The sequence below is a fragment of the Fukomys damarensis genome, unplaced genomic scaffold, assembly GCF_012274545.1.
Source record: "Fukomys damarensis isolate Sample0158 unplaced genomic scaffold, DMR_v1.0_HiC HiC_scaffold_1, whole genome shotgun sequence".
In the NCBI taxonomy this organism is placed as follows: domain Eukaryota; kingdom Metazoa; phylum Chordata; class Mammalia; order Rodentia; family Bathyergidae; genus Fukomys; species Fukomys damarensis.
In genome coordinates, this window is record NW_022900913.1 from 26233642 (window position 1) to 26243332 (window position 9691).

Consider the following 9691-nt stretch of genomic DNA (forward strand, 5'->3'; position numbering starts at 1 on the left):
TTTTGATAAAATAGTAAATAAAAATGAAGATTCAAAACTATACATATGAAATGGTATAATTATGAACTATATATTTGTGGAAGAAAACAGTTTGCCACTACTTCCGCAAAGTACCACAGGCAGAATGGTTTAAGCAAAAGTGATGGATTATCTCACAATTCTAGAGACTGGAAGTCCAAGATCAAAGTATAGGCCATATTGATTCCCTGTAAGGGATGTGAGGGAATGGTCTGTCCCTAGGCCCCTTTCTTGACTTATAGATGGTTTCCTTTTTGTGTCTTATGTGATCTTCCCTCTGTAAAAGTCTATATCTGAATTCTGTCCAGTCATAGTCGATTAGGGACCTTTTGACTGCCTCTTTATGTCTGTATATTCAAATCAGGTTACTTTCTAAGGTTCTCAAGGTACTTTGACATTAGTTCTTTGACGGACACAATTCAGCCCATAAAAAGAAGGAAATACATAAAGTTGTTTCTGCAGTGAGAGGAGGGAAATTTTTTCTTTTTTTACTTTAGTATCTTTGTATTTCAAATACAGTAAAATATCTTATTTTTATATTTAGAAAGATGTTTTATTTTGAAATAAATATATTATTTTTATATTCAGAAAAAAATTGTTTTAAAACAAAAAGGTTTTAGCCTTCTAGAGTAACACAGCAAGTGTTTCCTTCAAAGCCACATTCTTAGAAATAAGTTAACTGCCAGGTATATGTTAGGGAATGACCTATTCCAAACTCAGGAACCCTTGACTATTTATCAACTCAGCTTGCACCCCAAAAAGCCAGGGGCCTTCCTTTTCCTTGAAACCCCACTGGAGTAGTCAGAAGGGCACAGTCCACCCTTTAATGTTGGGTAAACCTCTTTTAAATCCACCACACCCAACATACACACATTCACACCTCACCCACTTTCCTTAGCAGATATTAATTTAGGATCAATGTCACCAGTTTCTTGCAAGTTTAGGACATTGTGTTGCAGCTGTGTCTACACACATGCTGCTGTTGTCCTAAAAGACTTCTTTCAAATACCTACTTTAAAATACATATGTAGGTCACAGGTCAAAGGTCTGAGGCCTTAGTGCTAGGGCTGTAAGACCATATGGATTCTAACCTACCCAGTAGCCTGTTAACAGTGAAGATTCAATAGCACTGGACAAGGAAGGAGGAGCAAGAAAGAAGAAGGACAAGTCCCTGGCCCTGAAACAATACCTGACTTAGTGGTATCCCTAGTATAGAAATGCCAGTGTTCTACAGAGCCCAAGAATAAGGCTAGACATTTGAAAAAATATTCTTCTTTAATCCTCAAGACTATCCATGAAGTGATTCTACTTTTTGCAAAGAAATAGACTCCAAAAAATTACTTGTCCAAGGCTACACAGCTAATAAGTAGCCCAACTAGAACTGGAGTCCAATCCCATCTCCAGAGTCCAAAAAATACCCAGGAGCGCAAGCTCTACAAAGGCAGAAAAGCCATGCATATTCCACAGTAGTTGTTCAGCAATGAAAGAATAAGACCATGCAGCCGAATCTCCATATTAGCTTCATTTACTAAAAACCCATAGTTTTGGGTAAGGACTTCTTAGGTATTATCTCTAATCTTTATACTAACTTTGAAAATTGATAATGTCATCTTACTTTTTTCATACTGCTTTGGAAAAGTCTTATAAATGGGTAGTTTATAAACAAAAAAAATGTTATTTCTCATAGCTCTTGTGGGGCATCACAAGTTCCAAATCAAAAGGCTGAGAGATTAAATGTCTGGCAAGGCCCCATTCAGAGATGGTACCTTCTGGCTTGGTCCTCAGAAGGTAGAAGGGGCTGAGTAGCTCTCTTCATCTCTTTCATAAGGGCAATTACTTTATTTGTGAAGGTTTTATCCTTATGACAAAATCAATTCCTTCTGGCCATCCTCTTAATACTATCTCCTTTGTAGTTAGGATTTTAACATATGGGGGAAGGAATTAACGTTTGCTATTAACCCCATTCTAGAGCTGAGATAATAAAGGTCTGGAGAAATTACATACATAGCAATGTAAGATTTTCTGTCCTCATAAATTTATACTCAGTTTGAGTATGTCAGTTTCACTATTTATGTAATCTATCTATATCAATCATTTGTCTATCCCTCTCCATCGATATACTTAAATGATTTATGCTGCAGTTTCTTAGTCAAGATACTCCCGGTTTTATTTTTGTTACCTTTGAAGTTTACATTCTCTGCATGAGTTATTACAACTCATTCTTCCAAGTGAAAATTCCCAGTGAATGTGAATAAAGAATCTAGGTCTCAGAATCTGCAATTTCTGGTTACTACAGAGCACTAATACTTATATTCTACTGATAGCACTGTGGCCATTGTACCAGTGCCACTGATCATGTCTGCTGTGGTTGGTTGACTAGAGGGACAGCAAATGGTAAAGGATGTCCTCCAGCGATAAGAGGAGTCCTTTAATTCAGAGAAGGGGCTGGTACCAATAAGGAAAGGTTTTAAAGGTCCCAGGAAGCCCCTTCACCCTTAGAAAATGTCCTCCCCTAAAAGCCAGACATTCTCCAAAGGGTGGTGCACTCACCATTCATCCAGGCATTCATTCAAGAAGGTTGGTGCCAGCCTTCCACCAAATATCCTCTTTTAAAATGAAAATATCAGGTACATTTCTGAGATGAAAGGGTAAAACTCAGATGTCCAGCCTGAGAAGCCTAGAAACAGATTCAACCCTCAAGACTATTTAACATTAACTAGGTATTAAGGTCCTAACAATGAGGAACAAAAGTGAACAAAACCAGAATCTTCTCCTAGACGGGGAGGAGGCCCTTCCATCTACAATGGGAAAACAGTAAAGAAAGACAAATTACTTATGGTGGAAAGTGCTGCAAAGAATTGGAAGTGGATTGGCAAAGAATTAAGGAAACAGAGTGACTGCGAATGCTCAGCAGAAAAAGGCCCAGAAGGAGACAGATGCAGGTACAGAATGTTCCTGTTGCAGCCAAAGCAGCTGCAGAGGAGCTGGACCATTTGGTAGAACAGGAGGCCAGAGTGGGCAGGAGGTCATGTGCAGCCACTGAGAACAACAGAAAAGACTGCCAGATGGGCTTAACTACATCCAACAAGACTCACTGTGCCTTGTAAAGTCACTCTGGTTGTTCTTTACAGAAGGACTCAAATGAAAGGATGAGATCAGTTAGAGGTGGCTAGATTCCAGAGTGAGCAGCTATGAGGGGAACAGAGACTTGGAATAAACGTTGGAGACCAAATCAACAAGACAATGGATGGACTGATATGTAATGAAGGAAGGGGAGACAGGGCCCCATTTCCCTTTCATTAGACCACCTTTGGTTGAGTTGTTGCTTTTAATTATCTATCCCAAATGCATATTAGAAGAAAGGCATCATAAGAATCCTGCTCACCACACCCACACAAATAAATTCCTTGTGACAACTGACTGCTTGGATCCACCAAAAAATTCTTGAAAAGCATCCATTTCTTGTAGAAATCTGACCCATAGGGCAGGAATGTCTTTGTTTCTCCCTGAATGGGATTCCTGAGCTAAGGAGACAGTCCCATTACCTTCTGAGCATCTGCCCTAGCTTTTTTGGTTGGTGCTTCTTGAACCATGATTATTTTGTGAAAGAAAGTTGAAAAGAATTCATGGAATACAATAATAACAAGCCAAGCAGACAAGTCAACAACCTTTAATAGTGAATCAAATAACTTAACTATTAAGTCAACAATTCTTACAGTACAAACACTGGTAAGAACTAAAGAAACTTTACTTCTAACTTCTTACCAGAGAAACACATCTGCTATCAAGCAAGGCATTTCAGAAAACTCACTTTTAAAAAATTGAAAAGTGAGATTTGGGAAGATCGCTTGGAGATCTGCTCTCCCTCCAGCCTGCTTGTGCCCATTCTGCCAGACATGGTAGCCATGCCCTCCCCTGTCTGCACCACCATTAGATCCAGCAAAGAAGGTAGCTATGTGGGAGCCCCTGAAACATCTTCTCTCCACCACTCTCAGACACCCTGATTGTGCCAGTCCTTGGACCCACTCTGCAGAGGCATAGGTGGTCATAAAGGGTATTTTTCTGAGCTCCCAACTTTGAACATCTTTAAAGAAAGGGTGGGGGAAGCTTGTAGTAGAACTGTGTGGCATTTAACTCTGCAGGAGGTCAGGGAACTCAACCTGGGCCTTGCGGCCTGAGGTCTGTCTGAGTCACAGGTATCTGCCACTGGATAGCTGAGATCAGAGGATTTGGTTCTACACATGGCTACAAACATTGTATATTATGACAGCAGAGATATAGTCTGAAAGAGGCCCTTCCAATTCATTTTTTTTCTTTCTTTTCCTCATCCCACTTTGCAAAGTCTTTCTTTCTTTTTCTGTCCTCTTTCTCCAACTCAGTCTCTTGCTCCACAATATTATCCCTCATCTCCCTTTCTGTTCCTTCTCCTGCCCTAACTCAGATTTCTTTTTTTATCATTTTTTTCCCTTATATTCTTTTGTTACGTCATTTTACCTCACTTATGGGTCAATAGTTTCAAGGCAAAGTGAGCCCCTATAACTATTAAGGGGATATATTCATGTCCTTATTCTTGCACTCTGTCAATCCCTTTTGAATTTCATAGTTTCCTAAAGATTGTATGGTGATTGTATGTCCTCTGGCTTCACTTGAAACCTCCTCCAATTCTTTCTTTTACTTATCTACTCCTCTCCTCCTAACTCTCTCTAAGCCCCCATCCTAAATAGTAAAGATGCGATATTGAAAAGTGTATTCACTTCGAACATATTTTAGGCTGCTTCTTGATTTTAATTTAGTTCACATGGTTTAAAGGTGATAGATTAATGACTACCACAGGTAGTCAATTTACAGGTTGTGCTTGATCCCATTGTATTGCTGATTGTCAATAGGGTTAAAGGGTTGTGATTGACATAATGAGTTGTTTTCTCTGATATTATGAAAATGAGAATGTCTACGAGTCATTAGAGACTCAAAAGCTAAAGCTCAACTATATCAGGAAGATTTAAGTAATAACCCAGAAATTAAACCAAGGAAAACACAACAACAAAAATAAAAATGAGAAAAGATGCAAACACAGACTTCTGGTTCACAAATGGCAAACAGTAGGGCAAATGAGGATGAAAAATATGATAGTAAACCAGAAGGACATGCTGAACCCATAGCACAGGAAGTAACAAAACAGATCAATCAGGCACTAGAAAAATTCAAAACAGAAATAATTTCCCAGATAACCATAGAGATGGTGAGCAAAATGAAAGTCGTGGTTCAATACTCTAGAACAGAAACTGAGAAAAAAATAAATGAGCTCAGGACCATGAAAGAACCCATGAAGGCCCAGCATAAGAAAGAAATGGAAACAATGAATGCCCAACACAGGAAAGAAATGGAATCCATACAACAGATTCAAACAAATATTCAGATTAAAAACTCTGCTGAAAGTGTATGCAACAGAATAAAAGAATGTGAAGATAGAATCTCAGATATGGAAGATAGGATTGCAGTCAGTGTCCATGAAAAGAGAGGTCTCTTAAAAACAGTAAGGGATCATGAGAAATCAATTGAACAACTTCTAGATGATGCAAAAAAGAATAACATAAGACTGACAGGAATCCATGAAGTAGCAGAACAAAATACAAATGATTTAAAAAGATGCTCACAGAATTAGAACAGAAAACTTCCCAGAGGGGAAGAATTTGATATACAGATAAATGAGGCATATAGGACTCCAACTAGCCACGATCAAAAAAAAAAAAAAATCTACACCTACATATATAATAACCAAGATCCCAGAAATCCAACAGAAGAACAAAATACTACAAGCAGTAAGAGTAAAGAAACAAATTACATGCAAAGGAAAGCCCATCAGAATCACAGCAGACTTTTCAACACAAGCCCTCAGGTCAAAGAGAGCCTGGAGTGAGGTATTTCAAGTTCTAAAAGAAAGCAACCTCCAACCTAGACTGCTGTATCCTGCAAAACTCTCTTTCAAAATGGATGGGGAAATAAGATACTTCCATAACAAAGAGCACCTAAGAAACCTCATGAACACCAAACCAGCACTACAAGGAATTCTAAACAATATCCTAGAAAAGGACAATGAAGATCACAACACCATGAGGGCCAACAGACCAAATGAAATAGGCAAGGAAAGAAACTAAAAGGAGAGGGGAGAAACAGTAAAAACAGTCAACAAAAGGACAACAACATGACAATAAGTCAGAACATATCAGTTATAACCATCAATGCCAATGGCCTCAATTCACCAATCAAGAGAAATAGACTGGCAGAATAGATTAAGAAGCAAAATCCAACAACAACTTGTATACAAGAAACACACCTAGTGCAAAATGAAGCTCACAGGCTGAAAGTGAAAGTATGGAAAACAATTCTCCATGCAACAGGAGCCCAGAAAAAAGCAGGAGTAGCAATTCTATTGGCAAACAAAGTAAATTTCAAACCAAAACTGATTGAGAGAGACAAAGAAGGCCACTACATCCTTGTAAAGGGAACAGTGCAAGAGGATGAGATGACAATCATAAACATATATGCACCAAATATTAATGCCCCCAACTATATTAAAAAATATTAAGTAACATGAAAAATCAAATAAACATGAATACAATTGTAGTGGGGGATCTAAATACCCCACTATCACAAATAGAAAGATGATCTAGGCCAAAAATCAACAATGAAATACTAGAACTCAGCCAAGATTTTGAACACATGGACTTATTAGACGTCTATAGAGTGTTCCACCCCACAAAAACAGAATACATTCTTTTTGGTTGCACATGAGTCATTCTCCAAGATAGACACACACTAGCTCACAGAACAGGTTTGAATAAATGCAAGAGAATAGAACCTATCCCCAGTATATTATCAGATCATAGTGCAATCAAGCTGGAGATCAATAGCATAAGAAACCATAGGAAATTCACAAACACATGGAAATTGAACAACACTCTCCTGAACAATGAATGGATCACAGGGGAAATTAAAGAAGAAATTAGACAGCTTTTAGAAATAAATGATAATGGAAACACAAAGTACAGGAATCTATGCTACACAATGAAAGCAGTTCATGTGGAAAATTCGTAGCACTGAATGCCCACACTAGAAAAACACAGCGAGCGGAAATAAAAAGCCTAATGATGAATCTTAGACTACTAGAAAAATGAGAGCAAGAAAAACCCAAAGCTCGAACAAGAGAGGAAACTACAAAGATTAGAGCAGAAATCAGTGCAATGAAAACTAAGAAAATGATACAAAAAATTAAGGAATCAAAGAATTGGTTTTTTTGAAAGAATAAATAAAATCAATAAACCCTTAGCTAACCTTATCCAAAAAAAGGGAAAGAAAAGGCTCAGATCCATGGAATCAGGAATGCCAATGTTTAAGTCACAACAGATCCAACAGAAATTCAGAGGATCATTAATACCTACTTTGAGAACCTGTACTCTAATAAAGTGGAAAACACAGAAATAATGGACAAATTTTTAGATACTTATGAATTACCAAAGTTGAACAAAGAAGATAAAAACATTCTAAACACCCCGATTATAGTCAGTGAAATTGAAAATGTAATTAAAAATTTACGAACAAAGAAAGGCCCAGGCCCTGATGGATTCACTGATGAATTTTACAAGACATTTAGAGAAGAACTACTGCCTTTACTCTTCCAACTTTGCAATGAAATTGAAAGGGAAGCTATACTTCCAAATTTATTCCTCGAAGCAAGTATCCCTTTGATTCCCAAACTAGGGAAACTAACTAAAAAAAAGAGAAATGCAACTAAAAAAGAGAACTACAGGTCAATCTCCTTAATGAATATAGATGCAAAAATCCTTAATAAGATACTAGCAAACAGAATACAGAGTATCATCAAGAAGATCATACATCCTGACCAAGTCGGATTTATTCCAGGGATTCAAGGATGGCTCAACATATGTAAGTCAATAAATGTAATACACTATATTAACAAAGTCAAGGACAAAAACTATATGATCCTCTCAATGGGCGCAGAAAAAGCATTTGACAAAATTCAACACCCATTCATGATAAAAACCCTGCAAAAAATTGGAATAGATGGTCTATATCTCAACTTAATAAAGGCTAAGAAAAATCAATAGCCAACATCATATCAAATGGCCAAAACCGAAAACTTCCATGTTAAAATGAGGAACAAGTCAAGGATGCCCACTATCACCACTCCTCTTTGATATAGTTCTGGAAACATTAGCCATAGAAATTAGACAAGAGAAAGAAATTAAAGCAATAAAAATAGGAAAGGAAGAAGTTAAACTGTCATTATTTGCTGATGATATGATACTCTACATTGAAGACCCAAAAAACTCTATTAAAAGACTTCTAGACTTAATAGACAGATTCAGTAGAATAGCTGGATGCAAGGTCAACACCCAAAAATCAATAGCCTTCTTGTACACAAATAACAGACTCGCTGAGAGAGAAATTAGGGAAATTCCTTTCACAATAGCATCAAAAAAAATGAAGTATCTAGGAATCAACCTAACAAATGAAGCAAAAGACTACACTGAAAACTACAGCACTCTGAAAAAGAGATCAAAGAGGATATAAGAAAGTGGAAATATATCCCCTGCTCCTGGGTAGGAAGAATCAACATAGTGAAAATGGCCATGCTACCAAAACTGCTCTACAGAAATTCCAACACTGTATTTCACAGAATTAGAAAAAAGAATCCAAAAATTCATTGAAATCAGAAGAGATCTAGAATAGCAAAAGCCATCCTAGGCAACAGAAACATGACAGTGGGTATAACAATTCCTAATTTGAAACTATAGTACAAAGTCATTGTGATAAAAACAGCATGTTACTGACAAAGAAACAGACCTGAGGATCAGTGGAACAGATTGGAAGACACAGAAAAAACTCTAGATGTACTCACCTACCTCATCATTTTTAAAGGAGCCAACCATCCTCAGTGGAAGCAAGATAGCCTCTTTAATAAATGGTGGTGTTGGAAAAACTGGATCTCAACGTGCCAAAGGTTAAAACTAGACCCTTATCTTTCACCATGCACTAAATTGAAATCCAAGTGGTTTAAGGATCTAAATATTAAAACAGAAACACTAAACTTGCTGGAAGATAAATTAGGCTGAACTCTTGAAGACATTGGCATAGGAAAAGACTTTACGAACAAATCCTTGGTAGCACAGGAACTAGCAGAATCAAAAACTGGGATCTCATATTATTAAAAAGATTCTGCACTGAAAAAGAATCCATCAACAGAACTGAGAGACAACCTACAATGTGGGAAAAAATTTTTACCAGCTGCTCCTCAGACAAAGAACTATTATCTAGAATATATAAAGAGGTCAAAACAATCACCCCCCCCAAATATAAAGGCCCCATTCAGAAATGAGCATCTGAAATGAACAGACATTTCTCAGACAAAGAAGTAAAAGCAACAAGTATATATATATATGAAAAAATGTTCCACATCACTGGTCATTCCAGAGATGCAGAAGAAAACAACACAGATTCTACCTCACCCCACAAAGAATGGCTGCTATCAAGAAATCAACCAATACCAAATGATGATGGAGTTGTGGGGAGAAAGGAACCCTTCTCCTTTGTTGGTTGGAGTGCAGACTGGTGCAACCACTATGGAAATCAATATGGAGATACCTCAAAGAGC